The sequence below is a fragment of the Rhinopithecus bieti genome, unplaced genomic scaffold, assembly GCF_001698545.2.
Source record: "Rhinopithecus bieti isolate Rb0 unplaced genomic scaffold, ASM169854v2 scaffold_19, whole genome shotgun sequence".
Lineage (NCBI taxonomy): Eukaryota > Metazoa > Chordata > Mammalia > Primates > Cercopithecidae > Rhinopithecus > Rhinopithecus bieti.
This window is the reverse complement of record NW_016803360.1, coordinates 2,486,622-2,499,213: the sequence shown is the minus strand read 5'-3', so window position 1 is coordinate 2,499,213 and position 12,592 is coordinate 2,486,622. Positions and strand designations below refer to the sequence as shown.

General features: G+C 37.7%; 1 pseudogene; it reads left to right on the top strand.

Annotated features, from left to right (window-relative positions):
• The window catches only part of LOC108534171 (elongation factor 1-delta-like), a 54,809-nt pseudogene extending 42,311 nt beyond the window's left edge, over positions 1 to 12,498 (top strand).
• The last annotated feature ends 94 nt before the right edge of the window (positions 12,499 to 12,592 follow it).

The following is a 12,592-nucleotide window of genomic DNA, read 5'->3' as shown; positions in this document are numbered from 1 at the left end:
ATCTTTGGTATACTGATATCCTTTATTTTGGCTATGTACTCAGCAGTGGGATTGCCAGATGATGTGGTAGCTCAATATATATATATATATATTTTTTTTGAGGAACCTCTTAACTGTTCTCTATAGTGGTTGGACTAATTTACATTCCCACCAACGGTGTACAAGGGTTCCCTTTTCTCCACATCCTTGCCAGCATTTGTTATTGCCCGTCTTTTGGATAAAAGCCATTTTAACTGGGGTGAGATGATGTCTCACTGCAGTTTTGATTTGCATTTCTCTGATGATCAATGATGTTGAGCATTTTTTTATACGCCTGTTTGCCATTGGTATGTCTTCTTTTGAGAAACGTCTATACAAATCTTTTGCCCATTTTTTTTTTATCGGATTATTAGATTTTTTTTCCTGTAGAGTTGCTTGAGCTCCTTATATATTCTGGTTGTTAATCCTTTGTCAGATGGGAAGTGTGCAAATAGCTTGTCTCATTCTGTGGGTTGTTTCTTCACTTTCTTGATTGTATGCTTAGCTGTGTGAAAGTTTTCTAACTTGATGTCATTCCATTTGTCTCGTTTTGCTTTGGTTACCTATGCTTCTGGGGTATCGGTCAAGACATTTTTGCCCAAACCAATGTCCTGGAGATTTTCCCCAAAGTTTTCCTGTAGTACTTTCAGAGTTTGAGGTCTTAAATTTAAGTGTTTAATCCATTTTGACTTGATTTTTATATATGGTGAGAGATAGAGATCTAGTTTCAATTTTCTGCCTGTAAAGATCCAGCTTTCCCAGCACCATTTATTGAAGACACTGTCCTTTCCTCAGGGTAAGTTATTGACACTTTTGTCAAAAATGAGTTCACTGTAGGTGTGTGGGTTTGTTTCTGGGTTCTCTATTCAGCTCCATTGGTTTATGCATCTGTTCTTATGCCAGCACCATGCTGTTTTGATTACTACAGCTCTATAGTATAATCTGAAGTCAGGTAATGTGATTCCTCCAGTTTTATTCTTTTTGCTTAGGAAAGAGTTGGCTATTCTGCATGTTCTGTGGTTCCACGTAAATTTTAGGATTTTTTTGCTATTTCTGTAAAGAATATCATTGGTATTTTGATAGGGATTGCATTTAATCTGTAGATTGATTTGGATAGTATGGCCATTTTAACAATATTAATTCTTCTAATCCACGAATGTGAAATATTTTTCCATTTTTTGTGTCCTTTTCAATTTCTTTTATCAGTGTTTTATAGTTTACAGAGCTATTTCACTTCTTCAGTTAACTCCTAGGTATTTAATTGTATGTGTAGCTATTGCAAATGGGGTTGCATTTTTATTTCTTTTTCACATTGCTCACTATTGGTATATGGAAATGCTATTCATTTTTGTATGTTGATTTTGTATCCTGCAATATCACTGAATTAGCTTATCAGTTTTAATAGTTTTCTTGTGGAGTCTGTAGATTTTTCCAAATATAAGATCATACAATCTCAAACAAGAATAATTTGACTTCTTCCTTTCCCATTTGGATGCCCTTGATATCTTTCTCTTATCTGATTGCTCTAGCTAGGACTTCCAATACTACGTTGAGTAACAGTGGTGACAGCGGGCATCCTTGTCGTGTTCTAGATCTTAGGGGAAAGATTTTCAGTTTTTCCCCATTCAGTAGGATACTAGCTGTGGGTCTGATGTATATGGCTTTATTATGTTGACGTATGTTCCTTCCATCCCCAGGTTTTTTTAAGTTTTTATCATGTGGTGGTGTTTAATTTTATTAAATGTTTTTTCAGCATCAGTTGAAATGATCATATGGTTTTTCTCCTTCATTTTGTTGATATGATGTATCACATTGATTGGTTTGCATATGTTGAACCATTCTTGTATCTCAGGGATAAATCTCACTTGGACATGATGAATGATCTTTCTTATGTATTGTTGAATTCTGTTTGCTAGTATTTTGTTGAAGATTTTTGTATCACTATTCATCAGATATATGGATCTGTAATTTTCTTTTTTTTAATGTGTTTTTGTCTGATTTTGGTCTCAGGGTAACCACTGACCTTGTAGAATGAGTTTGGAAGTGGTCCCTCCTCCTATATTTTTCAGAATATTAATAAGAGTATGAGTAGAATTGGTATTAGTTCTTTAAATGTTTGATAGAATTCAGTAATAAAGCCATCAGGTCTGAGGCTTCTCTTTACTGGGAGAATTTTTATTACAGCTTTAATTTCATTATTTGTTACTGGTCTGTTCAGGTTTTGGATTTCTTCATGGTACAATCTTGCTAGGTTGAATGTGTCCAGGAATTTGTCCGTTTCTTTTAAATTTTTAAATTTGTGGGCATATAGTTGCTCATTGTAACCACTAATGGTCCTTTGAATTTCTGGAGTATCAGTTGTAATGTCTTCTTTTCCAATTCTGATTTTATTTATTTGGATCTTCTGTCCTTTTTTTCTCAGTCTACTAGAGGCTTGCCAATTTTAACTTTTTAAAAAAACAACTTCTTGTTTCATTGATGTTTTGTATTTTTTTTTTCACTTCAATTTCATTTATTTCTGCTCTGATCTTTATTATTTCTTTTTTTCTACTCATTTTGGGTTTGGTTTGTGTTGCTTCTGTAGTTCTTTAGGATGCCTTATTAGATTGTTTTTTGAAGCTTTTCCTCTTTTTTGATGTAGACACTTATAGCAATAAACTTGCCTCTTAGTATTGCTTTTGCTGTGTCTCACAGGTTATGGTATGTTGTGTTCCTATTATAATTCATTTCAAGACATTTTTAAATTTCCTTCTTAATTTCTTTATTGACCCACTGGTCATTCAGCAGCATATTGCTTAATTTCCTTGTATTAGTATAGTTTCCAAAATTCTTCTTGTTATTAATTTCTAGTTTTGTTCCATTATGGTCACAGAAGATGCTTGATATTATTTCAATTTTTTAAATATTTTAAGACTTATTTTGTGATGTAACACATGGTCTATCCTTGAGAATAATCCATGTGCTGAGGAAAAGAATGTGTATTCTGCAGCCATTGGATTACATGTTCTATAGATATCCACTAGATACATTTGGTCTATAGTGCAGATTAAGTCTGATGTTTCTTTGTTGATTTTCTGTCTGGAAGATATGTCCAATGCTGAAAGTGGGGTGTTGAAGTCTGCAGCTATTATTATATTGGATTCTATATCTCTCTTTAGCTCTAGCACTTACCTTATATATCTGGGTGCTCCAGTGTTCATTGCATATATATTTAAAATTATTACATTTTTTGCTGAATTGACCCCTTTATCATTATATAGTGATCTTCTTTGTCTCTTCTCAAAGTTTTGGTCTTGAAATCTATTTTGTTTGATATATGTATAATGACTCCTACTTTTTTATGGTTTCCATCAACATGGAATATCTTTTTCCATCCTTTTATTCTGAGTCTATTTTTTAATAGGTGATGTGTGTTTCTTGTAGGCAAAAGACCAATGAGTCTTGTTCCTTCCATTCAGCCAGTTTATGTCTTTTGATTGGAGAATTAAGTCCATTTACATTCAATGTTATTATTGACAAGTAAGGACCTACTCCTGCCATTTTGTTCATTGTTTTCTGGTTGTTTTGTGATCTTCTCTTCCTTCTTTCATTCCTTCCCATCTTCTTTTAGTGAAGGTGATTTTCTTTGGTGTTATGATTTAGTTTCTTGCTTTTTATTTTTTGTGTCTCCATTGTATGTTTTTTGGCTTGAGGTAACCATGAAGCCTGCAAACGCTATCTTATAACCCATTATTTTAAGCTGATAACAACTTAACACCATTTGCATAAACAAAGAAACAAGCAAAAGAAAACAAATAAAATTCTATGCCTTAACTTCATCGCCCACCCCATTTTTAAACCTTTTGTTGTTGCTATTTATATATTATTGTACTGACTATGTCTTGGGAAGTTGCCATAGTTATTATTTTTGATTGGTTCTTCATTGAGTCTTTTTACTTAGGATAAGAGTAGCTTACACACCACAGTTACAGTGTTATAAAATTCTGTTTTTCTATATACTTATTAATACCAGTGAGTTTTATACCTTCAGGTGATTACTTATTGATCAGTGATGTCTTCTTCTTTCCATTGAAGTACTCCTTTTAGCCCTTCTTGTAGGACAAGTCTGATATTGATGAAATCCCTCGGGTTTTGTTTGTCTGAGAAAGTATTTATTTCTCCTTCGTGTTTGAAGGACATCTTCACCAGATATAGTATTCTAGGGTACAAGTTGTTTTCCTTCAGCACTTTAAATATGGCACATCACTCTCTCCTGGACTGCAAAATTTCCACTGAAAAGTCTGCTGCCAGACTTATTGGAGCTCCATCATATGTTATTTGTTTCTTTTTTTCTTGCTGCTTTTAGGATTCTTTCTTCACCCTTGACCATTGAGAGTTTCATTATTAAATGCCTTGAGGTAGTCTTTGGATTAAATCTGCTTGGTGTTCTATAACCTTCATGTACTTGGATATTTATATATTTTTCTAGATTTGGAAACTCTCTGTAATTATTCCTTTGAATACAACTTCTACCCCTACCTCTTTCTCTACCCCATCTTTAAGGCCAATAACTCTTAGATTTATCCTTTTGAAGCTATTTTCTAAATTCTGTAAGCATGCTTCATTGTTTTTTATTCTTTTTTTCTTTTATCTCCTCTGACTGTTTATTTTTTAATAGCCTGTCTTCAAGCTCACTAATTCTTTCTTCTGCTTGATGACATCTGCTATTAGGAGACTTCGATGTATTCTTCAGTATGCCAACTGCATTTTTCAGCTTCAGAATTTCTGCTTGATTATTTTAAATTATTTCATTCTCTTTGTTAAATTTATCTGATACAATTTATCTGAATTCCTTCTCTGTCTTTTTGTGAATCTCTTTTTAATTTCCTCAGTACAGCTATTTTGAATGCTCTGTCTGAAAGGTCACATATCTCTGTTTCTCCAGGATTGGTCCCTGGTGCTTTATTTAGTTCATTTGGTGAGGTCATATTTTCCTGGATAGTGTTGATGCTGTCAGATGTTCTTTGGTGTCTGGGCATTGAAGAGCTCAGTATTTATTGTAGTCTTCACTGTTTGGGCATATTTGTACCTGTCCTTCTTGGGAAGGCTTTCCAGATATTTCAAAGGGCTTAGGTTTTATGATCTAAGCTGTATCTGATTTAGGAGTTACCTCAAGCCCAGTAACACTGTGGTTCTTGCAGACTCATAGAAGTACTGCCTTGATGGTCTTGGACAAGATCCAGGATCATTCTCTGGATTACCAGGCAGAGGCTCTTGTTCTCTTTCCTTAATTTCTACCAAACGAACATAGTCTCTATGTTCCAAGCCACCTAATGTTGGAGTAACACAAGCACCTCTGTGCCCACCACTACTGTGACTGCACTGAGTGAGACCTAAAGTTAGCACAGCACTGGGCGACGCCCAAGGCCTACTGTAACCACTCCCTGGCTACTGCCTATGTTCACTCGATGCCCTGGGGCTACACAATCAGCCAGTGGCAAAGCCAACCAGGCCTGTGTCCTTTTCTTCAGGGTGGCAAAGTCCCCTAGGCCCCACATGGGTCCAGAGTTGCAGTCCGGTAGTTCAGGGACTAGAGTCAAAAATATTAGAAGTCTGCCTGGTGTTCTATTGTACTGTTGCCGAGCTGGCACTCAAACCACAAGATGCAGTCCTTCCCATACTTTCTCCCCTTTCCAAAGGCAGAGGAGCTTCACCCCATAGCCACCACCACCCCAGGCCACAAGGAGTACTGACAGACTATCTCCAACGTTCCCCAAGGGCTCTAAGTCAGCTTGTGGTGAATGCTGCCTTGCCTGGGACTTACCCTTCAGTGCAGTGAGCTCCTCTGTGGCCCAGGGAAGGTCCAGAAATGCTATCCAAGAGTCAAGTGCTAGAATCAGGGACCCCAAGAGACCACTTGGTGCTCTACCCCCCTGTGGCAGTGCTTGTACCTAAGGTGCAAGACTTTACTTTTCCCTCTGCTTTTGTCAAGCAGAAGGAGTTTTGACCCACAGCCATCCAAGCTAGCAAGATGATGAATTTCACCTGAAGTCAGAAAGTCTCAGAGACTCACCCAAGGCCCAAGACATGATACCTGTGTATCACTAATGGTCATTCAGGGCTCAAAGGCTCTTCAGTTAGTAAGTAATGAATACTGCCAGGACTGGGTCCTCTCCTTTAAGTCAGTGGGTTCCCTTTTGGCCCAAGGTATGTCTAGAAATGTCTGGGACCTAGGGCCTAGAAGAAGGGCCTCTTGACTCTGACCATTGCTCTATCCTGCTGTGGCTGAACTGATATCCACATTGCAAGACAAAATCCTCCCCGCTCTGTCCTCTCCTCTCCTTCAAGTGGAAGAAAGGGGTCTTTTTTGGAGAGACTTGTGCAGCCTAGGGTTAAGGGAGAGCTGGTGGTGTCTGGCTCAGGGAGTGCTAGCATTACTCTACCCTGTGCAGCCCTGCCCCAGCTGGTGTCTCAGTATGTACTGCACCTACCCAGTCCACTGTTCTGGGCCTAGTTCAGCACTAGGACTTGCCTAAAAGTTGCCTAGACTGCCTTTCAAGTTTATTTGGAGACATAGAGCATTGTAGCCTTTGGTGTCAAGGTTTGCAAGAACTCAGGTTTCAACTGTTGGGATCAGCAATTCCCCTCTGGCTGGGGCTGGTTTAAATGCTCCCTTTGTGGATGGACATCAGCTAAGTTTGACGTGATTTTCCTTTCTGCTCTAACAGAACAGCACTGAGTTCAATGCCTCACAATTGCTGTATTCTCCTCCCTCAGCACTGAGAGATGCTCCCCACACCACACTGCCAGTTTCTGTGGGTAAGGAGGAAGCCATTGGGATTCAGGACTGTTTTTTCTATTTCTTCCGTGTCTCTTTCAGCAATAAAGTTAAAACCAGGTACTGAGTTGCTCACCTGATTTTTGATTCTTCTGAAGATTTTTTTTTCTGTGTAGATAGGTGTTAATTTGGTGTTGTTGCAGGGTAGTGGGACAGTCGTTAGAGCCTTCTATTCTGTCATCTTGCTCCACCTTCCCACATATATAATTGTTATACTTCCTTAATGAATCAGCAGTTTATTATTATGGAATATTCTTCTTTATATCTAATAATACTCTTTGCGTTGAAGTCTATTTTTTTCTGGTATTAAAATAGGTACCCCATATTGCCTAAGTTTATTGAATGCATGCTATAATTTTTTCCATTATTTTCCTTCAATCAATCTGTATTTTCTTAACAAAAAGCTTTTCTCTTATAGACAGGATATAATGGGGCCATACATTTTATCCAGACTAAAATCTATATATTTTAATATGGCTTAAGCCCAACTTAATTAATAACTATATTTGTTATAAAAAGATTAATTGTCCCCATTAAGAGATGGAAATTCTTAGCCCAGATTTTAAAAGTCAAGACCCAACTATAACTTGCTATTTCTTTTCTGTTTGTCTCACCTGTATTTTTGGTCCTGTCTTCCTTATTTTCTGTCTTCTTTTAGGTTAACTGATGTTGTTATAAAATATTCCTTTGAATTCCTCTGTTGGCATTTTAAATATACATTTTTTGCATTATTTTTAGTGTATGCCATAGGGTTTACAACATTTATTATTAAGTACCACAATCTACTTACAGTTAATTTTATAATACTTCTAATAAAGTACAAGAATTTTGAAAAATAAGACTTCTGTTTATTTACCCCTGTCCTTTTTGCTACTGTTGTCATATATATCATTTCTACAAATATTTCCTCAATCATATAGTTTTGGTCACTGTCATATAGCTTTAAAAAAAAATCAATTAAGGGCCAGGCATGGTGGATCACACCTGTAATCCCAGCACTTTGGGAGGCCGAGGCGAGTGTATCATCTGAGGTCAGGGGTTCAAGACCAGCCTGGGTAACATGGCAAAGCCCTGTCTCTACTAAAATTACAAAAAAGTAGCTGGGCATGGTGGCAGTTGCCTGTAATCCCAGCTTCTTGGGAGGCCGAGGCAGGAGAATCGCTTGAACCCGGAAAGCAGAGGTTGCAGTGAGCTGAGATCGCACTACTGCACTCCAGCCTGGGCAACAAGAGTGAAACTCTGTCTCAAAAAATACTAATACTAATAATTAATTAATTGAATACAATTTTTTATTTAACCACATATTTACCAAGCATTGGTGAAAAGGACTGGAAATATGGGGACCGAAGCACAGATCCTGAACTCTGTAATCTACCCTTTTTCTTTACTTTTTTTCATTTCTAAGGCTAGTCAAGTGAAGCAATGGGGGTAGAGAAAGAACGAAGAAATCTGTAACTGGTTGTGATCAATTAGTTGTAAACATTACTGCACTTGGGTGAGCCTCATCTACCCTTCTTGTCATCCCATGCAGAAACACAGGTTCTCTCTCTCTGTTCCATGCTTCCATTTTTATTCCACCTTAGTGAAGACTTTGTCAATGAGAAGCAAAAGCTAGATTCTGAAATGTTTTATTTCTATTTCTTTAAATATTCAGTGCATTCTGTCTAAATGAAAAAATATATGTCATATTATTGTTCTTGCTTAACTCTGCTGATTCTTCCCCTGACCATATTTTGTGTCTGAAATCCAAACTCTCTGTCTTGTTATTATCCATTAACTAGTCCCTGCCTCACTGATATGCCTTTCTGCTTTAGCCAGACTGCACTACTTGTCATTTTCCCTGAATTCATCCTTCAGTTTCCAGCCCTCTGGGTCTCCCTCTGTAGGGAGAGCACCTTAATCTGTTAGACTATCTGGCAAAAAGCACCTGTGAACACTCAGTTCAAGCATCATCTGCACTTATAAGCCTTCTGGTTCACCACCTGCCTCCCAGATAGGAAAATTCCTACCTTCCACTGGGCCTCCAGCATGTCCTGCATATTCTCTTGTCTTTGTTCTCTTAACATTTAAATGCACTTATTTGTTTACCTGACCTTTATGAGCATTTTTAGATCATAGAACATACCTCTTTCCTCTTTTTTTTCCATGTTTCTAGCACAGTGCTGGCACTGGAAGATACTGAATGAACAAATGACTGTTTGGCTGCACATACGAAGGAAGGAAGGAAGGAAGGAAGGAAGGAAGGAAGGAAGGAAGGAAGGAAGGAAGGAATATAAAAGCTTGTATATATTAAATTGTAGTGGATAATTTTAAGGTGATAAATATTTTAATAAGGAAGCAACATCTTAAACAGGATAAGTTAAATTGAGATAAAAATGTAGGGATTATCATGAAAATGGAGTAAGAATTGACCAAAGATCTTGAGATTTCTAAATATAAACTGAACTCTGTGTACATATTTTTCTTATTTTTCTTAGGAAATATAGATTAGCATGTAATCTATAGATGATCAGCACAGAATTTCCACTGACAGTTGACCAAGCAGAAGAGGCCAGAATGAGAGTTCAAGGGAAGGACTATCTTCTCTAGACAGATAAAATGTAAATGTGCTTAATCATTTCAGAAACTGGTAGAGAAAGATTTAAATTCCTAAAAAATTTAAGTCCAAGACAGAGGGAAAACAAAATAGTCTTTTAGAAATCAGTGTTTTAATGATGAATAATTTTGACCAATTAAAGTTTAGACTAATTGCTATGGTGATTTTGGAAAAGAATGAAGCTAATGAGTTTCTGAATGTCAACTGCAATTTTGAGTACTTTTAATTTGCAATCTTTTATCTAATGGACAAAGCACTGAAGACTCCCTCTAAATGTATTCAAACTGCATTTTGGTTTTTACAGCTGTATTTTAGTATAGGAATTATATTTTACTATAATATCCACTCTGTTTTTTGGAAGTAAAGTCTTAGAAGGTCTCCTTTAGGAGTGTCAAATCATGCGATCTCTCAGATTCCAAAAATAACTTGTGCTCAACATTGTGCAGGATAAGAATCTGGCCTGATACACTAATCCTACAATCTAGAGGAAAATAGTTGACCGATTGCTTGACCTAGCAAATCATTCAGATAACTCTGCTAGGAGCATTGGCCCTGCCATTTTTTTTAACATAAATTTTTGATTCATATCAATTTTCACTGAAAGAAACTTTGAAGAGAATGCCTGAAGATTCTGAATTCACTATAGTTTAAATGTCTGTCTCAGGTAGATAGAAGGCAATCCTTTTATTTCTTCGTTTTTGCGGAGGCAAGTAGGTAAAATAATAATAGTGATATTTTGTCTTTTCCTTCTTGCTTTTCTAGATATTAATTACTATAAATGTAAAAGTATAGCACGACTACCTATATGTAAATCTACTTCTGTCTAGACATTTACCTGAAGATCAATAGTTAGATATCCATACAAATGATGTGCATACATAAATAATTGTTGTTTATCCTCACACTTTAGGATTTTGCAGTTCATTTGTTAGTATTGATGTCTACAGAGAAAGGAGTGAAATGACACTACAAAGTCTAATGCACCAATCACATGAGCCCAATCATACATGGGAGAGAAGTAACAAGCTGATTCTCCTCGTTTTCCTGCCTGCATTTTCCCTTCTTGATTTTTTTAGTACCAAGGTAATATTTGATATTGGAGGGAAATGCACCAAAATATAAACATGAAAAGGAAAAAAAAAAAAAAAAAGGCATCAAAACAAGGGTGACTTTCTGTGTCTGCATTTCAGATTCACCCTGCCAATTATTTCAGGCCCAGGAAACTCAGAGACACAAAGTTCGCCTACTTCTACATTATTTTCCCTTTAGTTGTCAGGATGTCAGACAACATGAAAATAAACACAATATACATACATATATATATATATATGCAATATTTTATTTAGTTAATGTTTTATTTGTTCAACATTTGCTAAATCAAACTGCTGTAGAAAAATACTTGCCTTGTGATTTTGCTTTCTTTCTCTACCCTGCAGCTGAAAGACTAACGAGAAATACTACTAGTTCTGAGGCTTTTAGTTAACATACTTTGGTGGACTGGTTTAAGAGCTTTGACCTTTTCCTGCCTAGCCCAGGGGCACTGATCTATGAAATCAATTGTGCTTAAGATATACACATACACAATACAATTAGTTCAGCTGAGCGCTAGAGCGCATTAAATTTAACAAATGATATGTAGATAATGGTCCATATTGTCTACAGATCTATTAAGATCAATTATATCTAATTGTCTGTCTTTTACTATAAAGATTCATGTACTTTTTCCTCCATCAGTATTTGAGGGGAATACACAAGTTTCAAGGAAGAAACAGTAGCCCTCTCCAGTAATAGCTGGTCATCAGAGCAACAGTACCCTGAAGTGATACCTCTGGAATTTCTCAACATAGCAGCTCAGTATATAGAAAAATATTCAAAACATTTTTCTGTAAACACTTAAAGAATTTTTAAATATTATACCACGAGTATCTGAATGATAATTTTATATTTTAGAAACGGAAGAACTTTAAAGATTTTACAGACAAGCCTCTTCCTTTGATATAAGAGAAACAGGCTCTGAGAGATGAAATGACCTGTCCAAGGTCAAACCTTGAGCTCCTGAAGGAGCCAGAAATAGAACACAAAGGCTTCTGGTATGAGATGGATTCATCAGGCTAACTCCTGTTGAGATGTCAGAATGTTTTCATTGTCTTTTAACAATCTTACTTTATTCCCAGCAGTTTATGTTTATAAAAGCAGTCTTTAATGGATTATTTCCTCACCAACTCTCTGAAATACAAACTTCTATTTTCAAACTGCAGGATTTTCTTTTCAATAAAAAAGGTACTTTCTGTTGAAGACTTACAGGTTTTGTACATTATGAAAGAGTAACTTCGCCCTTAGGCGTCCCGCGTCCACCGATTCCTCATCTCTGGTAGCCGCATCGTTGGTTGGAGTCAGAAAAATAGCTACAAACTTCCTAGTACATGAGAAGATCTGACTCGACAAATTCAAATATGAAGATGCAGAAAGAAAATTCTACGAGCAGATGAATAGGCCTGTGGCCAGCGCCTTCCGCCAGAGCTAGGCCCCGGGGCCTCCAGCGGCCCCAGTGGAGACCACAGCGAGCTCGTACTTCACATCGCCAGCCTGGAAGCGGAGAACCAGAGCCTGCGCGGCGTGGTGCAGGAGCTGCAGAGGGCCATCTCCAAGCTGGAGGTCCGGCTGAACGTGCTGGAGAAGACAGAAGAGCTCGCCCGGCCACGGTCCACAGCCCCGCAGACCCAGCACATGTCTCCCACGCACCAAGTGGAGCTCTCCCCGCCCCCCAGCAGAGGATAACGAGAACGATGACATTGATCTGTTGGCAGCGACAATAAGGAGGAAGACAAGGAGGCAAGGCGGCTGCGGGACGGAAGGCTGCGGCAGTACACCAAGAAGGCAAAGAATCCCTCGCTGGTGGTCAAGTCCTCCATCCTGCTGGACATCAAGCATTGGGACGATGAGACGGACATGACCCAGGTGGAGGCATGTGTGCGCTCCATTCAAGCTGGATGGGCTGGTGAGCGGGGCCTCCAAGCTGGTGCCGGTGGGCTACGGTGTCGACATCACAGCTTTCAACAAGATCTGAACTCTGAATGTGTGTGTGAGGCCTGCCACGATTAAAAACAGACCGGAGAAAGAAAGAAAGAAAGAAAGAAAGAAAAGAGAAAGAAAGAAAAAAA